Source organism: Oreochromis niloticus, linkage group LG4, assembly GCF_001858045.2.
Source record: "Oreochromis niloticus isolate F11D_XX linkage group LG4, O_niloticus_UMD_NMBU, whole genome shotgun sequence".
NCBI lineage: Eukaryota > Metazoa > Chordata > Actinopteri > Cichliformes > Cichlidae > Oreochromis > Oreochromis niloticus.
Window position 1 is genome coordinate 13,088,873 of NC_031969.2, and position 23,518 is coordinate 13,112,390.

Sequence of the window (23,518 nt, forward strand, 5' to 3'; positions counted from 1 at the left end):
GTCTTCTCCCCTCTCCTCTTCTGTCATTTAGTTTTATGAATATTTTTCTTTTGATTCTGTTTTTTTTATTCACCACCTTGTATTATTCTATTAGTAACAGTGTCACAAACATTCTACAATAAAGGCAAATTACTGGTTAATTAAACTTTATACATATTTTACTATTAGAAGTACTAATAACATATATAAAGTATTAAGCCCTGTGATAGACTGGCAACCTCTCCAGTGTACATCACCCCTCCTGATGTCAGCTGGAATTGGTGCTCTCACATCACCCTGAATGGATATGTAGTATTATGGATTTCATAATAGCTAATAAGAGCGGTTATGTTTTATATAATTAAATGTTTATAACTGCTCATGTGCCTCAAAGCCACTGGTCTAATGGTCAAAAGCGCCATCTTTTCCTAGACAATTGCCAGACAATTGCTTTTTGTCACATGTCTGTCTTTTGGCTCAGACTTTCTCGTCCAGACTAGTCGAGGAAACTTTAAGCTGCACAGTGGAGGGTACAGCTGTGACCGGGACAGGCGGGAGAGTCATCAGTTTGGGGGAGCGCTTGATTTGCTTTTATTTTGCGTTCTGTTCGTGAAGCACACATTTTCTATACTGCCCGATCATTTCCTTTTAATTGTGGGAAGCAAAAATCATAATCCAGATTAACTGTAGAAGCACTCTGCATTACTTATGCAAAGTGCATCTACAGACATTCAACTGGAACTTTATGAAAACAAACCAGATAATGTTCTATGCACCAGTTGTTATTCAATTAGTAAACATTATTATTATTTATTATAAAAGTCATAATTAATAACTAAAGGTTAATGAAGGCCATTTTTCCACTCATCAACAATAGTTATTGTAAAGTTTTCCCATTTTATTCCACCTTTTGTTTTCACCATTCATTTATTCATTTTCTGATTGAAGCTCCTCTCAACCGTGAATCTTTTTTCCTCTAGGCTACTCCTATTAGCCATGTTTACCCCAACAACCTTTATTATGGCCCAATTAGAATGTGACCATCTCATTTAACCACCCATCAAAACAAATCAACCACTGGGAGGGTAAATTATTTTTTGTGAACTTTTTATAGCAGTTTGATAAGAGTTTTTGTTATGTAACCCTCATTCCCATTACTTTCTATTTTCGGAACATCTTTCTGCAGAAACTAAGTAACAGAGTTTCCCTTGGAAAAGACACACGGCTGTCTCCTTCCAGATAGTGGGTTGCACACCTAACACCTAATAAATGAAAGATCCCCGGTTTGATCTCACAAGGAGACACAAATCCTTTTGGGTTTGCGTCAGAAAGGGTAAAAAAAATCTGCTAAATCAAACACGGGGACCTGCTGTGGTGATCCCTTGTATATAAGAGAGTGGTTGAAAGTAGCTGCTTCTTCTTCCACAAGAACTGTCTTTTGGTTTGGGGATTTTCACTCATTTCCAGGCCTTTCATATGTGTTACTGAAAGTTTTGCCACTTTTGTACAAATTAGAGATTTTAAACAATGAAGTTCACTGCAAAAGTTCGTCAGCCTCAACTTAAATTGAAGTCTTTTTTTCTAGTTTAGACCCGCCACCCCACCCAAAGGTTTTAGCTAGAAAAAAGAAAAATCACTAATACTGTAATAAAATTATGATCAATTTGTTAATAAGGGTTTCATCTATTCAGGGAGAAAATTGTCACAAGGAACAGTAAAATGCACAGATTTCTATCAAATAGAGAAAAACAGAATCAACAGACAATTATGTGTTTAGTACCCCCAAAACCCCCCAAAACTAATAATAATTCTAAGCCGGGAAAAACCCAATAAACAAGGCAATAAACAAAACTAAGCAGCTACAGCCAACTCTGTCAGGCTTTATTTGAGCTAAATCCCATCGTCAGCTTGATAACATGATTATGCTGACAACATGTTGACGTTCAGAGGCAACAATATTCAGCATGTTCACATTAAGTACAGGACAATTTGTGGATGAACAAAAAGCATGCATTCACTGTGGCATCACTTCCATAAGCGTATTTACTTCCACCAGAGTTGCATTCATATTTCCCCATGATGATGGAAGAGTGAGATCACTCTGTAAACTCTTATCCAGCACATTTTGGCACATTACGTTGTGCAAATGAAGCTACCCCAGATCAAAACAGTGCTCCCACAGGCTTGTACACAGGGTAAATATGGACTCATCATCATCACCTTTTTTCCATCACTTCTGAGTCGAATCCTTATGCTGCATAGCAAATTAAAGCCTTTTTTTTAATTAGCATCACTGAGGCTGGTTAGTGCCGATCCTTGGCGTTCTCTTCACATTGTGTTTGTGTGGAAATGCTTTTACTTTCACTATTAACCATAACTGTGAGTTCTGTTGCTGATTTTTTTTTAATGTATGATTCCAACATACATCACAGTGATTCAAAATCTGACTATGGGCCACATTTACTAACATATTAAAACCAGTGCAAACTATTTTGGTGTAAAAAAGTATCGTCTGTATTTCCAAATAGAGCGCATTTACAAGACTCCTACATAACGGTGGTAACTCAAATTTTTGCAAGTAACCCTGTCACGTAAGTATGTTTAGAAGTTCCTTTCTCAAGAAAGGAGAATATTTAAATCAAGCACTGAAACTGATTTATTAACACACAATTTAACGCTAATTGTGGCATCAATTAGCAGCAAAAAAGCATGCCTTAAATTTTTGCACTTAATATTGAAATGAACTGATGAAAACTAACCACACCTATGTTCACCATTTCATGCTATTTTACCCCATTTAGCAAATCTGGTCATATATTTCTTACTCGAAGACTGGCTGTTCATAAACACCATAACTATATTCACCTTCTATGTAGCCTAAATATTCATTGTATCTGAAAAAGTAATCAGTTAGAGACCCTTTTAGCATCACTGTTTAGTGAATTTAAAGATACCTGTGACAACATGTTCCACTGATCATAAAGTGCCACTGTGCTAAGAACAATGTACACACAATATGAATAACATACACATATACCTAACGTACACGTAATGTCACTATTCGTTTGTAAGGAGTAATCATTTCCAAAGGCAACCTAGATGTTGATAATCCTGGTATCGTGGGCAGTTTATATATATTCATTCAGATTGACTAATGCATGGAGGAGGATTTAGGGAGCAGAATAAGAAAGAGAAGAAAGTAGTAGTAGAAGAAAAGTCAGAGGATCACTATAATTACTAGGATTCATTAACTGGGAGACAATATTGTTTTAAATATAAAATCAAAGCATCCAAGATGTTGAGTTGTCACATAAGCTGACAGCATTCCTCAATCATAACTCTCGAACAACACCAAGAGTTAAACTTTATGTTGGAATATTCGAGCTGAGGCTGTTTAATTCTTAAAAAAAAGCAGTCTTTTGACTTGAAAGCATTCATTATTTAACATGGTGCGGATACCTTGAGCTTTTGTCTGATGGAAACTAACATCTCTAACAACTTGAGCAGAATTATCTTTACCTGAAGAATTGAATATGTTTAATACCACTATGTATTTGTTCCCTGTGTGAGCAATGTATCAGTAAATAGTGTTGTGTTGTAAAAAGTGATTGTGCTCTAAAAATATCTTGTTACCAGATACGCTGACCACAATCCCCCCATGATTTTGGCCTAAGTAGCATCTGTATGGGTACACATCTGCTCAGTGCATCTTTCCTTTCTCCTAGTTTAAACCCTGAATTATAGTCTCTGCCTCACTATTCAGACAAGTACAGACACAAATATAAGTGGGCAAGGGTATGTGTAAAATTAGAAGCTATCCACACTGAGCTTCAAGTACTTGAGCGAAAGCAGAAGTATCCTTAAGGTGGGGGTCATCTTATACTCACCCCAAAAAATCCCAACTTGGCTCTGTTTTAAAAATAACATCGTATTGTGTTTTATCTCCTCCCTGCTGATATCTCACTGGGCTGAATTTTTCTCTCGCCCAGATGGCTTTATGCTTTCTCACCGCTCACCTCTCTCTCCCGCTCTCTGCCATAACATAGGAAGCACGACTGCGACTCTTAACAACAACGCCCTCAAAAGCACCGACAAATACGCATTCACATAATCCACTACACCTGATAGTAATCATTCAGAAAAAACACGAGACGCTTGTGAAGATATACGCACACTCTCCCTTTCACACACGCACACACACACACACACACACACACACACACACACACACACACACACTGTACGCACACAGACTCGCAGCAAAGCTCACCATGTGAGTTACCAAATTAGGAAATAATATGCAAGGTCGCACAAACATCATGTTCAACTCAGTTAGGAAAAATTCACACAGATATGGACACACACACACACACACACACACACACACACGCACACACACACACACACACACTCACACACAGGAGGCTGGGGCTTCCAAGGTATTAGAAGCATTTAGCATAAAACTAACAACAGATAAACAACTACTTTTGTATGAATTTGGCTCTCTGCTTTTGCAGGAGGGTTAGCAGGAAATCCATGATATGATATTGTATAACTCCTTATATTCAGAATTTTGAATCTTAACAGAGATCTATGTTTCAACAGGGCATTTATGGTACTTACAGCAAGTGTCTAAAGTCATTGTAGACTGCAGTTCATGATATAGGTGAACAGATACATATTAGTTTCCTTGCTGTTTCAGGATCTTCACCGACAGCACAACTGTGAGTCTGGGTGGCCGACAGTTACCCTTAGCCTCACTCTTTGCGTAAGGACTGGGCTATTAACAGAAACTGTAAAATCTGACAGGGTGGTGATCTGTAGATGACAGCAGAAAGACAAAACTCGCTTTGTGCCGCTGACATACTATGACAAATAGTATCTTTTTATATTTGTGACATGGTTCTTTCCTCTAATGTTCTGATTTCACTGCCTTTAGTGTCACTGCTGTGGTTTGGACAAGCTCTTTTTATAGTATGTGTGTTTCTTTGAAGTCTTTCTACAAACTAAAGACATTTTTCTTGCTTTTAGGTTTAAGATGGAGTTTTACATTTACCGGAGGCTGATAGGCCACGGAGACATGCTTCACTGCAATGCAGGCACATCAGCTGCATACCCTTTGGCAAATACAATACATGGTGGTCTATTTAAACTGTTTTTGTCTACCTGCAGCTGATGTGAATCTGCAAGCTGCTTTACAACCCACCATTTTTTTCAGTTTGCACACTGCTACATTTATTATGTATTGACTCAAGGTGATATAAAATAGCATCATAAGTTTCAGAAAGTCAGAAAGCTTTTTTTTATTAGAACTTTAATGGGATTTTTTATTTTGGATTATTACAACCGTAACGGATAAAAATGGGGGATGGAAAGAAAAAAATAGGAAAGAATGTGAAGTTGGAGAGAAAGTTAACGGAAAGAGAGAGAGTAAGAGAGAGAAAAAAACACTGAGAATCAGCTTGAACACCTGTTGAGAAAAAAAGAACAGCAGAGAAACCACAGCAACAACCAACATATGCATAAAAAACAATGACGATCTTACTGAACAGCACACAGTACTTATAATACAAGATATTTCAGAGGTAGCAGCAGCCCAAAATAGTGTGTCTGTGAAAACCTGTGTGAGCGCGCTCGTGATTATAAGGTTTCTCCATGTAAGTGTCTAATAGTGGGTGTGGGGAGCAACAGCCCCACCTCTTAGGACCTGAAGAAGGCATGAAGGAGATCCAGGCCCCAGACATCTAGAGACCCCCCAGAGCATGAGAGCCCTAGGAGGACCACACAGTGCAGAAGCCCACAGGGGCTGCAGCGACAAGCCCACAGGCTCCACCAGCAGCCAGCTACGCCAGTGCAGACTGAGCTCTGGGCCTAGAGACCCAAGGGTACCCCACTCCCCAGCAGGGGCCCGACAGAGCCAGGGGGTCGAGGAACGGGCAAGTAAGCACCCGGGCACACAGCCCTGGACACAGAGAACCACGATTGGGTGGGGACACCAGCCACTGGTAGGGATAGCGGCAGGGGAAATAGGCCCCACACCTGGGGGAGTCTGAGCTGTTCTAAGAGAGAGGGAGTCTAAGACCTGACCTGACATATAGACATAGACAAACAGGCACACACAGACACACAACCAATAATGGAGACATAGAAATGTATGCTGTACACACACTCACACTCCCCATTCAAACTCCCAGGTCCTTTCACCGCCTGGAGATGGTCCCCCTTCACTCAGACCCAGGAGATGGTCCCCTTCACACTGGGGTGGAGACGAGCAGACCACCAGCAGCAGAGCAGCCCACCAGCCCAGGACCCCTGGCCTCACTCCGCCCGCTCATATGTGGTGTTGCAGCATGGTGTTCTAAAGTGCATTCACTGATTCATTTATTGCAAGGGGGAATTAACAGTCTTCGTTTCATTGTTCTGGTCTTGACTGATATGTAGTTCAGAGTAACAGACCAGTATGGACGTCTTGAGCATTGCTACCCTTAGTTGGCCCGACAGACAAGCGCTACGTCGGGCACGCATTCTTCCTCCCTCTCTGCCACACATACCCACACAAACACTCCTCGGTCCATGGCTCTCTGACATGTTCATTAGCGCAGCATCTTGTTAAATCTCTGCTCCTGGTGCTCAGCTAGCCAAAAGGAGGGCCTGCTCAAACTCCACAGTGATGCCGTCACAGAGCCGCCAACCGGATCAAACCAGATCAGAGCTCGGTGCGTGGGAGGCCCGTCACAGAGCCTCATGTTAGCGCATCCTTTGCCTGCAGTGCACTATGGCATACACACATAAACACCACTGGGCATCCTAACAGATAGAAGGACGATGAAAAAAAACCAAAAAAACCCAACAAATGTTGGCTGAAGCTTGCAACCGCCGTGTTATTCACAAAAACCCACAGAGGTACGCTAAACATTGACAATCAGCATACGCACACTATCATACCATGAAGGACCAACTGGTGCCTTACTTTACTGCATTTGTATTTGTTGAGTTTCCACAGTAAAACACTGAATTGTTCTCCTTGCTGGGTTAATTGCAGGTTAAACTAACTGAACATCGTTGTTTCAGAAAGTCTGTCCGAGGTGGCTCTAAACAGTGGGTGAGAACCAGATGATGCTTTTCCGCAATTAGCTGTCTGCAAGCTGCAGACATTTACCACTGGAGGTCTTGCGTCTCTACACTCTGCCTCACAGCGTGAGAAAGTTTTAACTCGGGAAAACAGCATGGATGCAGAAAGCAACTCGCTCATATTCTATTAGCTCAAATATGTCGTCGAGAGGAAGAGCAGCTCAGGAGACAATATGTAATAAAAAACACGCTAGCAAACTCCATCCTAATGGCAACTAACTCTAAGTGGTTAAGTGAGTGAGCAAAAGGGAAGAATGAATAAATCGTATATGAGTGAGTCACTTTTTGATGTGCTCTGCCGCTCTCTTTCCACCGCATTAATTTAATGTCAGCGTGTTATCGTCTGCCTGGTTTTAGTCATGTCTGCGTGTCGATAAAATTTTCATAAAATGGTACACCGAGCTTAACTTTGTTGCTCCGCAGTAGGAAAGTGGCTGATTGCTGCTGCAGAAAGTTTTATGTGTGCATCACAGGTGTGTCACACAAAAGAGTCATACTTTGTGTAAACAGCCTGATTTCCATTAGGCTTCCAGTCATGTTTCTGTAGTCAAAGACGCAACCAAGATCTGTGTGGGTGACCTCTGGTCTGCGTCATACATCAGAGGACAGAGAGACAGCAGTGAATGCAAAGGTGGTCCTGAAGTATTTCGAATCTAAAGATATGGAGACCAAAAAAGAAAAAATGGTATTTTAAAACCATTTGTAAATGAAATCTAACCAGGTGTTCCAAAGTTTCACTTGAGCGATGTGTTGTGCAGATTCCTGGGTAAGTTTTATTTATAGACTTCCTTCCTTTATTACATTTTTCTTCTGCACAACAGTATCTGTCATGAAGTGTAACAAATGCATTGACAGGCACTCTGCAGTGAGACTATGTTCACATATATCAGAATGTGGAAATATACAGTACTGTGCAGAAGTCATTTCTATATATTTTAGTGGGGAAATGGGAAATAGGTGCAGTTTGTACAATTCTAACAAGCTAGAAAGTCGATATTTGGTATGACCGCCTTTATTCTTCAACACAGCCTGAATTCTTGTCATTTCTTTAAGTAGTCTTCAGGAATAGTTCTCCAGGCTTCTTGAAGGACATTCAAAGCTCTTCTTTGGCTGTCGGCTCCCTTTTTGTTTCATTCTCTGTTGAGATGATCCCACACTGCTTCACATCCCACACTGTCTGGGCTCTGGGGAGGCCAATCCATGACTGATTGTGTCTTTTTCAATCTAGGTACGCTGTTACTGATTTCCAGTGTTTGGGATTATTGTCATGCTGAAATTGACAGTGCCAATCAGGTGGTGTTCTATGAAGGATCACATAGGGGCTTTTTATGCTAGGTCAGTATAAAGTGGCTTAACAAACAGAAAAACAAAGACTTGGAATTACAGCCAATTTCCAAAGAAAAAACTTTGAAAGATCTTCAGAAATCCTGGAGAATTATAACTAAAGAACACTTTAAACAATTACAAGAAAGCAAATTATAAAGAAATGACAGGTGCTCAAAAATGTTACGAGAATACAGAATCTAAACTCTCGCTAAGTTTCTCTTACAGCCTTTTGCTTTTACATAGTTCAGTTCTTTAAGTGTGATACATAAACCATACAGTGGTATACAATGGATATTATATCTTTGTATCACACAGAAAATCACCAAGCACAAAAGCTCAGTAAGATTCCAATCCTTTTGTATCAAAGTGTCCTCATGTTTTCATGTTTGCATTATGAGGCGCCAGCTAATTGCTGGATTTATATTCAGTGTAACAGTGTTCCGTGTTTTGTTCTGAGACGTGTGGCTGAGTCCTCTCCAGACAAGTATGTAACAGCGCCACGATAGAGACACTTCAGCTAAAAACAGGCTGTTTAACACATACCAGGCGTCCTGCACTCGAGCTGCTTCAGCTGCTTCACAGCGCCCTTTCAACTCGAACAAAGACTGCGCGCGTCCTTACGCGTCCCTCTGCGCGTGTGTTTCGGTGTTTGTGTTTGAACTGTGATAATAGAGGGCTATTAGCGAGCCTACATGTAGCCACAGAGAGCACTGTTCCTTCATTACGGTCTAATGGACATTAAACGGCCCCCATATGCACACAGACACACACACAACAGCAAATAAGACGTGCTTTTGATAGGACTGCCTCTTCTTTACAACACAATTAATGATCACTAGAACTGTCAGAAGAAGAAGAATCCATCCACATTGACCCGGCGCCTGCTTGTGTGCATCCTCTTTGATTTCAAGCCAAACAATGCCAACTTCGCTCCGGAGAGCAATTGATCATTTACAGCGAGGGGAGTTCACCGGGTTTCATTTCAGTCATACACCTCTTTCCGTTCAGCGCTTCACAGTGAGACTGGCAGCAGAGATTAACATTAACTAGATTGCAAAGCATTTAGTTTAAGTAGTTACCATTCAGTCCAATGCAGAGCTCCAGTGAGCTGCAATTACCTCACTGAGGCAAATGCTTTCAACAGAGATTGAAAAAGTTCAGCCAAAACAAACCAAAAGATTGCTGATACGGCTCGTTTTTGGTCAGATGCCTTAATTCGACTGTGCAGCATGAACAACTGCTAAAAGAGTTTTTTTTTTTTAACTCCTCTCCCCCCCCAACCCAGATGAAACAGATGTGACGGCTTCTCCTGCTCTGGACCTCTCTTTGCGAGTTCACTGCCAGTTCAGTTTGGTGCAGGTTACACCCTCGAATGGACACGAAGTCACCCAAAAAGAAAATCAGATATGAGCAGCAATTCGTGGCTGAGAATGAATGTTGGGTCAGCTTAGCAAGCCCCCCCTTCCTCTCCCTTCCTTTCTTTTTACACAGCCATCTGTGTGCTGCATCACTCCACCTTATCTCCAATACTTCAAAGGGAGGCAGCCAGTCCCCCCCCGCCGCCTCACAACAACACAGTCAGACACTTTTTACGCTGTACTAGTTAACCACAGAGGATGACGGCAAACTACTGCAATTACGGCACATGTGAGCCCCGTGTGCACACAACCTTAATTTACCCTTGATCCCCCCCCCCGTCCATCTCACACCACGCCCACATACACACGCGTGCGCTTCCTATAAAATACTCATAAATAATACAGCTATTGACTCAGCACTCACACACGCAAACACACATGTTGTAGATAGACACCTCCCCTTCCCAGTGCTCCAATGTGCAGCAGTGCTATGCTGTTGCCTAGTAACCAGGTAGAGTTTCTAGTGAGAGCCTCTTTGAGAGAATCCCACTGTCCTAGACTTCTTCCTCTTCCTCCCTCGCCCACTCTTTCTCTCTCCCACTCTCACTCTCTTACACACACACACACACACACATTTGTGCCGTTTGAAGTTGCTTTCATTAAACTCCGCACATGCACTTTGAATTCACCCGGCACTTTTCTTCACCATCAACCTTCAATCACCGCCATGTCGTAAAACTAGGTTGCGCCACACGCTACACTTATCTACACGTCTATGCGTCCACTGTCTCCATTTATACGCACACACCTACACACACGCTGACATGCACACAGGCCCATTTTGTAGACAAAAGCGGCAACACATACTGCAGAGCGGAGAGGGGAAGAGGAGCAGAAGGAAGAGGCTGCAGTTTTCAGGTCTCTAAGGAGATGCACTGAGTATTGGGCTATATCCATAACACACCACCGCTGTAAAAGCATCACTCTATCTGACACACACAATGATGGGTGAGAAGCATTTAGCTGTAAATTTGTAAAACAGTCATTACTGTTTATAAGGAACGGCAAACAGCATGATACAGGAAGGACAGGCTACATCATCATCGGTTGCATAACGAGAAGAGGCAAATATTAAAGTTTGCGTGTCAAGCAAAAACCACCCTACTCAAGTCACTGTGCTTGAATACAAAACTTGCTTTATATTCTTTGTGTTTTGCTTTAAAGTGTCTTCAGACTCAGAATCGAGTGCGGCACAGATTGAAAGGAGAAAAAAAGGAAATGTAAGCTTCTCTTTGTTAGATTTCAAGGAGGTCTGGGCTGAAACAAAGTTACACATACTTGCTAAAACATTGCAGTGATATGATCTCTCTCTCACTCAGTCACACAAACACACACACACACACACGCGCGCGCACTATGTGCCGTGCTATCCGCATTGCCATGACAACCTAGTGCTAGCTGCTGATGGGTTTCCCAGATCTTTTATTTATTCATCCATCTCCACATTACTCTTTCATACGCATAGGCACACATGTGCATCCTGGCACGTGTGTGTTCCGCCGGGCGCGCACTCCTGCATTTCCTGCAAGCTCGCCCTTTACCTAATCATCAATATCCTGCAACACGCACGCACACAAACAAAAGCGCGTGTCTGGGTTGGTGCAAGATTTTTGCTGAACAGTGCTGTCTGAAATTTAAAAGCTGCAAAGTAGGTCATTAGTGTCAAGTCATGTGCTGCGTCCCTCTTTTCTTTCCCTGTGTGTGTGTTTCTGTCATTCTAACCGTCTTTCAGGCAGTAATGTGTTCAGCAGCAAGACGAGCTCTGCTGTGCTATTCATGTGGAGACGGACGGTGGGGAGATGGCTCAGAGCAGCATGAACACACGCATCCCACTAAAATAAAAAAAATAAAAAAAGCTCATTAGGAGCAGCAGTGCAGCTACTAAATAGCAAGCGCAACAAAGCAATATGACCTAAAAACATAACTGAATACTAAGCACCAAGTTGAGGATGAAATGAAGAAAGTTGACTAATGATCTCAGCCCTAATGCAATCCAAGAACCCTGTACTAACATCCCCTAACCAGTACTCCATGACCCCTTAAGGTGGGGTGTGTGTGTGTGTGTGTGTGTGTGTGTGTGTGTGCGTGTGAGGTGTGTGTGTGTTAGAGCCAGTGGCCCTTCTGAATCTCTCAGATTTTCAATTACACCTCCCGACTCTCTGTCTTTTCACCTCCTGTTTTATAGCCTGGATCAATCCTCTTTCACTGAACTCTGTTCCCCTCGACTTCCACCTTTTAGCCACCAGGGCAAAACACACACACACACACACACACACACACACACACACACTCAACCTTAAAATCAATACACCACCAGGAGTTCATGTCAAATGCTGACACTGTGAGAGAAATCATGACAGAAAATGAAGCATCCCCACAATTACGTTTAAAACACGCACACACACAAAATTAATAAATACAATTTTTTTTAAATCCCTCTGTACTAAAACAGCTTATGTGTGCATTAAAATGCATATTTCACACTGCAGCACACTGAAAATAACACCCATAACTGATCTCTGCCTCCAACAGAGTGACAAAAAAAAGAGGGAAAAAAAGTGCTTTGATGCATTTGCAGTCAGGACTCGCGCACATTTTAGCAGCAGGACGAAACAAAAGAACAAAGAAGGAGCACGCTTTATTTTTCAACTGCAGCTTTTTTTTGTTTGTTTTTTAGAAGGGAGACGGGGGAGGGGAGGAGGGTGAGAATGGAGTTGTATGTTGAGGTTGAGAGCGCCGCTGCATCTTCACTGCAGCAACCATCAACGAGCAAGGGGGGGAAAAAAAGGACACACTGCCACATGTTCATCACTCGCACTTGTGATTGGCCGAGCGCTCTGTACGTGCACAAGCCGTGCACGCGAATCGGATTCAAAAGACCAGTTTTCTCTACTTTCTACCCTCCTGTTCATATTGCTCGACGCCGCTCTTCCGTCATCCCTCCCGCTGTTCTGATTCTCCTCTTCGCACTGTTTATCCTTCCCTCCTCGCCCTCGTTCTCGCCTCACTTGTTAACTTCCTGTCCTCTGTCTTTGACCTCCCTCGTCTGTTTTATATCACTTGCTTCTTTTTCCTCTCCGATTTCTTAACTTTCTCCTCGCTTGGTATCTCCCAATCGTTCCAGTCCCTCTTTCTCATCTCCTAAAGAGTTTGCCCTATTTGTGTTTCCAGCCTTGTTTTAGCATCTTTCCAGAATGCTTTGATTAAAAGAAACCGCATCACACTTTCAGTATGGATACCCCTGGTGAGGGTAACGGGAAATGTTCTGGATAGAGAGTTGATCTGCGTACACTCATCAACATGATGCGCAGCCATGGCAACAGCTGCTGAAAAAACCCACCCACGGTACCAGGGGCCCAATCAGTGTGGCATTGCCACTACAGGGGATTTGACTGACAGCTCTCTGAGTGAAACACCATACCGAGCAGAAAGAACACTGTAGGCCACTGTACCGTCTCCTCTATATATATATATCTCCCTTCACTGTTTTATACTGAGGACTGTGGTGTACAGATAACAACACACTCAATAAACTGATCTGCAAGGCCAGTAACGCTGTGGGGGTGGAGCTTAACTCTCCGACAGAGGTTTCAGAAATGAGTCCAAGTTGCAGTCAATGCTGAAAAATCCCTCACACCCTCTCTATCTCGTGTTGGACAGCCACAGGAGCACCTTCAGCAAAAGACTCATTCAACCACAATGCATCACTGGATGCCTCAGAACTTTATGTCACCTGTTCACTTGTTTCACTTGTCTGCGCTGCACACTGTTGTCTTTTCTCTCTGTAACATTTTTGTCTTATGTTTACTTCATAATGCATCATTTTTTTAATAGTGTTTACATTTTCTATCTCTCAGAGCTATACTCTATGTGAGTGTCTGTAACAAACAATTGCCCCTTTGATTTAAAAAGTATTGTAATTGTGAAATAGGTGAAGAGTCAGAATACCGTATTGGAACATGTGCAAACAGAAACGGAAATAGAGTACGTAAGGGAAACGCAGAGTTTGTTCTAATGAGCTTTAAAGTCAATATTTGACATCATTTATTCTTCTCTGTTTGTCTTTCTACCCAGCTACGCTTTTACTGCACTGGCAGTGTGTTTGGGATCATTGCCATGCTGATAAATGATGCTGTTGCCAATCAGACGCTTTCCAGATGGTATCGCATGGTGGATCAAAATCTGACTGTACTTTTCTGTGCTCACATCGCCACCAAATTTAAAGCGATCCTTATCACCAGTGGCTGAAATGCAGCCTCAAAACCTGATATGACATGAGCCTCCACCGTGTTTCGCAGAAACTATCTGGATATATCGCTCCATCAGATCTGTTGACACTGATTTTCTGTCCAGTTCTTATGTAATTTGGCAGTTGCAGCCTTTTCTCCCTATTTCCCTTCCTTGTACATGGCTTCTTGACAGCGGCCCTTCCACTGAAACCATTTCTGATGAAGCTCCAGTGAAGAGTAGATGGATCAAGTGAAGGGCCAGATGCGTCTCTCAGGTCTTTGTTTTTTTTTTTTCTTTATTTCATAAGGACTTTTTTTTTAAAGCATAACACATGTTTTTTTTGTCCTCTACGTATCCAGTTTCCTTACATTTTTTGAGGAGACACCTCACACCATGCCAAGATATGACAACTTTTTTGGCAAATATCTCTTTGGGAATCACCTCGTTGCAAAAATACTATCTTATGCATGTCGAATTCTGTCGTCGCCGGCTTTTTCCATAGATTCAGCGAAAGCAGTGAGAACAAATTTAAAGAAATGAGGAGTGCCTCAAGACTGGGAGATAGGTATCATAAGAAAAAGAAAGTTAATTGTTCATCCTCCAACTGATCAGGGTCTCAGCGTATTCTGGAGTATTCCATTAGTCGTCCGATTTACATGAACCTTCTAGCAGTGAACACCAACAGCTAACAAACTCATCTAGATTGACCCTGACTCTCCAGGAAACCATGTGGTTTGCTAGCAGAAGGGTCTTTTTTTTGGTACTATTTTCACTCAAAGTCATTTTGGAAAAGTGCTCGGTAAATGAGTGTGACGTAATGTAACGCTACAACAACAACAGCGGTGCAGTGCAGCAGAGCGCAGATCCTCTGATTCCACAGACCATTTGTGCCTGGGGCAGGTGAGGGTCACTGCCTAAACACATGGTGTTCTGCGAATGCCAAACGACACATTCTTACAGCGCACTCACGTACGCTCTCGTGCACGGGGGCACACACACTCAGCCAGCGCACACATGAAAATCAGCGCTATTAGTTCCAGATCATTTTGTGAAGCAGCCTGTAAACAGTGAGCCTGGGGATAAACAAAAGATCCTACTGCAGTGGAAGTTATCCCACAACACACACACCTTTACAAACAGCACAGGCGTTTGCCCTCTCACAGGCGTGCTCAAACTGACACGTTTACACAGATTTACACACGATGCTTCAAAAATTAACGATCCAAAAATAAGAAACAAGTACTTTCTGTTTGAGATGACACAAACACACACCATGGCGGAGGAGCAGTGGACCAAACGAGTGTATGGGGAGGACGGGGCAACCCTAGCATATGTGAGCAACCCACTCTACCACCTGAGCCACACCCGCCCCAATTACATACATGAGATCTGAGCCAAAGCACCGCTTGTGCAAACAGTGGCCATTTGAATACATCTTGTGAAGCATTACGAGCAAAGATGGCGGCAAATGTGCAGTCACTGTAAAGAGGCTTATTCTCATTGGTAACAAGCACACCAGTGAAAGGCCTTTTATTGATTCCAATGCAAATTACTGTGGACTTGCTGCTGGTGGCGATGATTTGTTACTGGTTGTAAATTGTGTTGATGTTAACACAGCACCGGTATTTGGAATAATAACAAGACTTTACAAATCCTAAGTGAGATAAATTAGCAGTTGGGGAAGGTTCCCGGAGCTAAAAATAGCTTTGAAACACACAGTGTGGCCCCGAACTGTTAATGACAAAATTAGCCTCGTATGCTCATGAAAAATTGCACGTTTTTAGGATTTGCAAGTAAAAAAAAGTCATAAAACAATTTTAATAATTATAGTTTGCAAGCTTTTGCATAGTTCATAAGTCTCAAAACACCCAAAGGATATAAGGAAACCCAGCCATAAGTAAACACCCTGCTCTACAACTTGGTGAAAGCAGCAGTTTTTGCACTGGAATAAATATCTGGAGGGCTTCAAACACTTTAACTCGGAAATGCACATTTGTTTACTTAACATGTTTGGCTACATAATGCTTTGGTAAACAAAAATTATCCTCCAAGTGGGCATAAACATCATTTTACTGTACTGAGTAGTGATATGAAGTCTGAGTCGTAGTACCAAAGCTACTTTTTAAAAAAATCTAAAATTCTTTACAAACCTCCAAAATAACTTCTTAAAATGTTCAATTTCAATTTTGCCTAAATTTTTTTAATTAAATATTGATTTGAAAAAGTTCTTCTATCTATGTATATGACCGAATACATATCCTTTAAATACTAAACGTGTACGCTACTGTACAACCTTTAATATGTCATATTTTTCACTTCCCCTTTCCCAACCTTTTTTCTTTCTGTTGTTGAAGTCTCAGGGTCAAGTGGTTGATTGTTTAGTCAATATGCTCTCATCCAAACAATTTTCACTGGTCTTCAATCTCCGGTATTAATTTCATAACGAAGCACTAAAGCAGCAGCCTTCCAGGGCTGATCTATTATTTTTGGCAGCAGGAAGAACAGACTGCTTGTGAGAAGCACCCCTGCATTCTCACAGCTGCAGACTTCCCAAACCAAACAGCGACTGCTAGCTTAATTAATGTTTACGTCTACTTAACTTTTATTCAGAGTTGGGTCTGTCGCTAGTTAATATCATGTCTACGTAAGAAACGCAGTAAGTGTGGCATATGGAGGTACTTTGGTTTATTATCCTGCAGTAGTATAATATTTGAGTCACCTGGCACTGCTGTTGTGAAATCATCCAGATCATGCAGGCTAAAATGTTTGCACTGGGTAATGCTATATAAATGCTTAAGCTAACATAATGTAAATAACACAAAGTAACATGACTAAACTCCTCATTAACATCCTAATATTTCATTCTGTGTCGTTAACATTTGAAATGAACGGTCTGCCGCCACCATGTCAGTGATTTCAAATTTAAAGTGACTTTTTAAATAAGGACTTTTTTTTGTTTTGTTTTTGCTTTTTTGTTTTTCTAACAAACGAAATACTACTAAAATTCATGATATCCCTAATGTTAACATATCGTTATATTATGCTATTATAACATATATTATACGTAATAATTTTATATTAGCATCCAGCCACAGCTTTATAAGCACCACGACATGTCAGGAGGAGCAACTCCACCCAGAACAAGATGTATGTGAAGCTTGATCTCTAATTTGTTTTCTCTTTTTTGACATCAGATCTGCTTTTTTGTTGTTGTTGTTGTTTTTGTTTTGTTTTAAAAAAAAATATGTGCAACATGTTACATTTAAAAAGAGAATATTTAGAGAAGAAATATGTAGGTGCCTGGGTATAGCAGAGCTGTACACATTACAGTCAGCTGAATTAAATTGTTTTTTATAGCACCAAATCACAGCAACAGTTGCCTCGAGGTGCTCTATATTGTAAAGTAAAGACCCTACAATACTACAGAGAAAACAGTGAAAACTCCAACAACATGATAACACCCTGTGAGCAAACGCTTTGGCTAAAGTGGGAAGAAAAAACTCCCTTTTAACAGGAAGAAACCTCCAGCAGACTCAGGGAGGGGAGGCTATCTGACTGGTTGGGGGTGAGGAGATGGAGACAGGACAATAGACACGCTGTAAAAAGAGCCAGAGATTAATAATAACTAATGATTAAATACCTACACAATAGCAGAAGAGTGACAAATTAAAAGCTTTTGTTACACTACATTTGTAGCAAAGTTTTGTTATAACGTCTGGCAGGCACCAAACACGTTTGAAAGCGTGGGCCTCGTCCACTACACGGCACACAAGTGATGCTCAACCACGCACAGTTTGAGCACTGCGCAAGGTGTGCCAGGACTTCATACGTCAGAGAGACAGGATCCCTCTGTCTCTGCAGCAATGGGCACCTCACGACCCCCAATCTGCTGTTATGATGAGAACAGGCCAAATATAATGAGTCACCAAATACACAATCACACACACACTGATGAACTGCTCAATACAAATACAGCGAGTCGAGCTCTGAGACCGGCAGAGAGGGAGGGATGCAGAGAAGCATGTCTCACATACACACCTAAACCTCAGGATGCCAGTCAGAAGGGCAGTCGGAGAAGGACTACCTGCTAATTTGATGGCTGAGTCTCTTTATCCCACACACTGCAGAGATGAAGTCATTTAAAGACATAAATAGGCATACATACACAACAGGAGGGAAAAAAAGAAAAAAAGGAATGGAACTGCAGGAGTAAAGGGTAGTAGCCAATCCAACTTTCTTGCCCTGAAGATAGTCCTTTTTATCACCGATACAAGCTGCACATTAACAGGCCTCCTCGATTCATCTAAGCTACATCTGATTGACATTCTTCATGCAGCCGATTTGATCTCATGCAGCTTTAAGCCTGTCTCTAGTTTTATACAGCAAGTCCAATCCATCAAAACTTCAAACAAAGAGAGAAACCGCTTCCACTTGATTTATTTTGAACTGCTAAACCTCACATGTTTTTATCACTAAATACATTTTTTTTAAATCCCCGTCTAAAGTCATCAAATCCATCTGATACTTCAAAAAGGTCAGGTGATCTGTGCGCTTGTATCTCTGTGCAGAATCATCTATCACAATGGAAGTGAAAGGGCCCCCTTTAATAGGTTTTAGAGTATAGGATGACTAATGGAGACAGATAGCATGATGAATCAACTCATCTGTAATGGATTAACCTCGCCTGGGCTCCTGAACCAGATTTAATCAGCTTGACTCAGGTTGTTATTCTGTCACACCGTCTAATCAGCGACTCCAAAATGTTCATTCTTGTGATCCTGTATTTGTTTTGAGATTGTTTCAGATGTAACTGTCAGATTTATTTTAGGTCTCTACTCAACAGGAACATCCAAAAAGCAGCTGTTTTAAACAAAAGAAAGAAAGCTAATGCTAGCTAATGCTGTTTATTAGCATAAACAGCATTAGCTAGCTACATACTTTTTGTCCGTATTTTAGGGCTATTGTACGGTGGCTCTAAAAGGTCAAATGCACTGCAACTAAATAAAACACCAGCAAATAGAAAAAAAGCTGCAAAATCACACAAAACATAGAGGAAGCTGAATGAAACACAACGGATGTGTTTGGGGAGACATTAACATGAAGGGAAATCTGCGCAAGTGACAAGCTAACAGCAAATGGCTAGCAAACATGTACCTGCAGTATTATGAATCGTGCACTTAAAGCACACATTATCTGCATCTTTTTCTTCCTCACAACACCGATTAATCCACAGCTTCTTTTAAGCAGGTCTCAGTGCAATACGTCACATGTTGTAGTTTCTGTCACTCTCACAGCTGTTCCATCACGGTATTGTCTCCCCAAAAACACTTCCATTTTATTTTATTCAACTTCTGTTGTGTTTTCTGCTCATGTTGCCTTTAGTTGCAGTGTTTTTGATCTCTCAGTGGATGCACGCTGTACTCAGAGATCACCCAAACCAATATATTTTAGGGTGACTTTCATCAGTTTAAAAAGAAATCAATAAAAAATGCCAATTTTGTCTTTAAAGTCTATTTGCATGCTAGGCTAATCAAGAGCTAATCAATTGCTCTATTATGTGTGCATTTTCCTGGACATGACCAGGCTAGTTGATCACCAGTGAACAGACTTGATAAACATCGTGAATGACAAATGCTGCTGTGCTGAAATGCTATTCTGGTAACTGTGAGCAACTGTTGACCTGTTTTTACAGTCACAGGTGATTAATGACCGTCTCAGTACAGATTCAATATTTTACTGTTGGACTACACATGTTGGAATCGGGATGTGATATAAAACACTTTTATTCAGAGGTGCGTTGTTTGAAATTTATGGATGTAGCTGTTTCTTTATTTATTTTTTCCCCTCCTCTACCGGCTCTCGTTTTTCCCAATGTGTTCATTCCTTTTTGTTGCTGAGTGGCAGAGAATTTATGCTCCGAAAAATATTTACATAACCTACTGTGGACCACCAACTCTGTGCTGCTAACAGTGGGTTCTGCGCGCACGCCCACACACTCGCAGACACACAGGAATACAACACAGAGAGATGTCCGGTGAGATCAGTTCTTATGACATAACCCGTATCCAGTTTTAAACGAGCAGTCATAATGCAAGGCCGAGCATGTGACAGTGCGCGCCTCATTCATTAGCCTCGCTGTCTTGGTACAAATAGCCCAGCCTGTCAACTTCAACCAACATATCTTAAAAAATGAATAAATAAGTCTGCACTCAGATAGAAATCAGACATGTGATCAGCGCACAAGCAGTGAAGCGCACATGTGCTAACCATAGGAGCATCTGCTTCATAGTAGTGGTCTGCTTCAGCAGCTACTGCAGTATTAGCCCTGCTACAGTGCAGTGAACAAAACAGAGGTAATGTAACGCAACACTAGCATCTGTCGGACAGCAGGTTACCAAATCATAAGTCCTACGTGTCGGCGTGTTTACCTGGACATGCTTTAATCCTTTCGGACCTTCTTCGTTCCTCATCTGCTTGCTCCAGTTGGCTCTGAATTTGTCTTAGTGAACAATTTTCATGCATTTATTTGGATTGTGAAACCAGGACAACTGAAAAATACAAATAACATCTACGAATTCAAATCCAAAACATTAGAAGAAAAAGACCCGACCGGACTTCCTATCACTTTTTGCGGTCCATTTTTAAAAAAGAAGAAGCCAACACATGCCTGGCACGTTAAAGCCCTGTAAATTATTTAACAACAAATTTTAGATGCAGCTTTCTCCCGCTGCAGGACAGTCCCATTTTAATATCTCTATTAGCCATTACCATGTTCTGTAAGAGAACATAACTTGCCTTACTTTTTCACGCCTCGATTCTCGAGCGCCTGCAGCGAGCAGAACCGATATAAGAATGGGATTTTAATCCCCATGAGAAATTCCCTGTGAGTTCTGTCCTATCCACAAAAATGAAATGAGGAAGCTGGTAGAGATGCTTTTTGGTGCTTAGAGACATGTGATCAATTAGGTGATGGCTCACTGGCACTTTAGCCCATGAGGGAATACTAGGTTTTCTTCTCAAGGACAATTAAACAGAAGTCTTCTTATCACTCCAGCTGACACGAGATCAACAAGGGACCAGAGTGTGGAGTCATGGGCAACCAGTTTTTCACTTAAAGGTCAGATCATGAAGGAGAAAGAGTTTCTGATAATATCATCTAGGTTGTAAGCAAGGGTTCAGTTTTAAAAAATATATGGCAGAAATGCTGCAGAAAGGCAGTTTCCCACAGTGGCTTACATCGGTAACAGATAGGGATGACATCAAAACAGACAGAGTGCTTTTCAATACCAAAATTCTAAAAAACATCACTTTTTTCAGTACTGTAGTTACTGTATGTGCCAAGTAGGGCTGTCATAATAAATAAATAAATAAATGCCTGATTGCAATCAGATTAGATACTCATCTGCAGCAGTATTGATACCATATTTGCCTCCTTTCACTGACAAACAGCTTCACGCACAGCACAGAGTCTACCAGCAACTAGACAGAAACAATACAGCAAGCCTTACCAACGCTACTTGATCACCATGAAATATATGGTACCAAGTCACCAAAAGCAAAGGAAATAAACAGAGGTGTAGCTGAGTCTATTTACATGAACCATTATTGCTCTAATCTTTGGTTGTTTTTTGTTTAAAAATGTTGTCTTTTTTTCTGTCTCTGTGGTACCAAAACTTGTATCGATTATTGCGTGTTTTCCCAGTATCAGTAAGTTTGAAATTCTACTATGGTGAAAACCCTTGTAGCATTGTCAGACCAATGAATTTGTATTTGTGCATATGTAAGATTAGAAATGGCAGTACAGAAATGTCAATAAAGGTTTGAGTTGATTTTTTTTAAATCAATCAAAAAATGTTGCTCTTCTGAGGTTTTGCTCACATTGAGGGCTAAAGGTCCTGCAATGGTTTTGACCTTTCTATTGTAGCGTTGTTTCTAGCAGTGGACAGACAAAATCACCAAAGCAACCCAACACAAAACATGTGCGTCAAATCTTTTAGCAAACCACAATTAGGCACAAGTCCACAAGTCATGACAGAAGACACGACCTGCAACTTCCTTTCGTACCAGAGGAGTCGGTACGTTTCTAATAGAAACAGCGGTCCACCACAGCAATCCTCAGCCCTTCTCGAGAGGAGGGTCGTGAGGAAGTGTTGGCTGACGCACACTGACCTATTCAGACAGATCATCAACGTGGGTTTGACCCACGTCACAGTGTCAGTCTGAATAGCGCATGAATCATCCACTCCAATCTCTAGAGCTGATAATCTTTAATGATGAAGGCAAATTAATGAATCTTTACATGCAGAAAAGAAACAAAACTGAGTGTGTGTGTGCATATGTCGCTGTTTAAAAGTTTGTTTTTCGATTTTTTTGGCCTCTAAACGCACAGAAGTCTCAGAGAGGAAATGTGTGGGCATAAGGTTGCCCCTTTATCTAGCTGTTTATCTACCTTTCTACAGCATGTTTTTCTTCTCCGACTTCAAACTCTGCGTCAGATCATCCTCCTTAGATTCACTACACCTTCAAGCTTCCACTATCATAGGTCTACATGAACAGAAGCTTGTCAGAGTGGGGGTTTTTTAATCACTTGAAGACAAAGAGAATCTCAGAAAGAATAAATGTAGTTTACTTTTATAATCGTGCTTGTATTTTTATACTCTTGGTACCTTCTATATTAGATTCCAGGTACTCAGGAAGCACTTAGGAAAATAAATGTGAGTCAGGTCCTAATTTTGTTTTTACACCACCCACTTAACCACATCACGAATGAAAAAAAACCCCATATTGCAGCGGTTCATCTTCAGCTTCTTTTCATAGCGCTTATATCTGGATGCACATTATGTTCTTATGCTCCAGTGTGTTAAAACATCCCACAGATGAAAATGATCCCGGCAGGATGTTCAGCTGAGGGGGTAATAATAGAAAGTAAAGCAGACATGAGCACTTCTCCTAGGAAGTAATTTCACTTGGACTACTTGGCACTTTGAAATTAAATTAAAATATCTGATTATTAGAATAAAATGGCTGCCAGAACTGTTAGTAGAGGGAATACAGCTTGAACTGACTGATGAGCTTCAAAAGAATATATATAGCCAGGAACTAATTTGTGCTTGATTCTGAGCCTAAAGCAGCTCAGGTAAGTGTTACAGCGCTTTCAGTCTATAGAGGCAAACAGACCGAGTGCTGGGCGTACTTGGGGCTGTCTCAATTATGCGTGTTAGCAGGTCCTATAACAGAAAAGCTAATTTACCCTAAAAATAACCAACCCACCAGATTTGGAGGCTGTAATACCAACCTTACAGACACAGAGGGAAGTGCAAGTTGTTGCACAAAAGATTTAGAATGTAAAACAACAAATCTCACATCAGCAAAGGACGAAGACTCACAACAGGTAACATCTACTTCTTGCCCAATACCAAGACACACCCTTCATG

At 41.3% G+C, this 23,518-nt stretch overlaps 1 protein-coding gene across 3 annotated transcripts in view; it reads right to left on the reverse strand.

Moving 5' to 3' along the window:
- Window positions 1-23,518, reverse strand: part of cacna1ha (calcium channel, voltage-dependent, T type, alpha 1H subunit a) — a 124,451-nt gene that overhangs the window by 98,529 nt on the left and 2,404 nt on the right. The window lies entirely within an intron of this gene.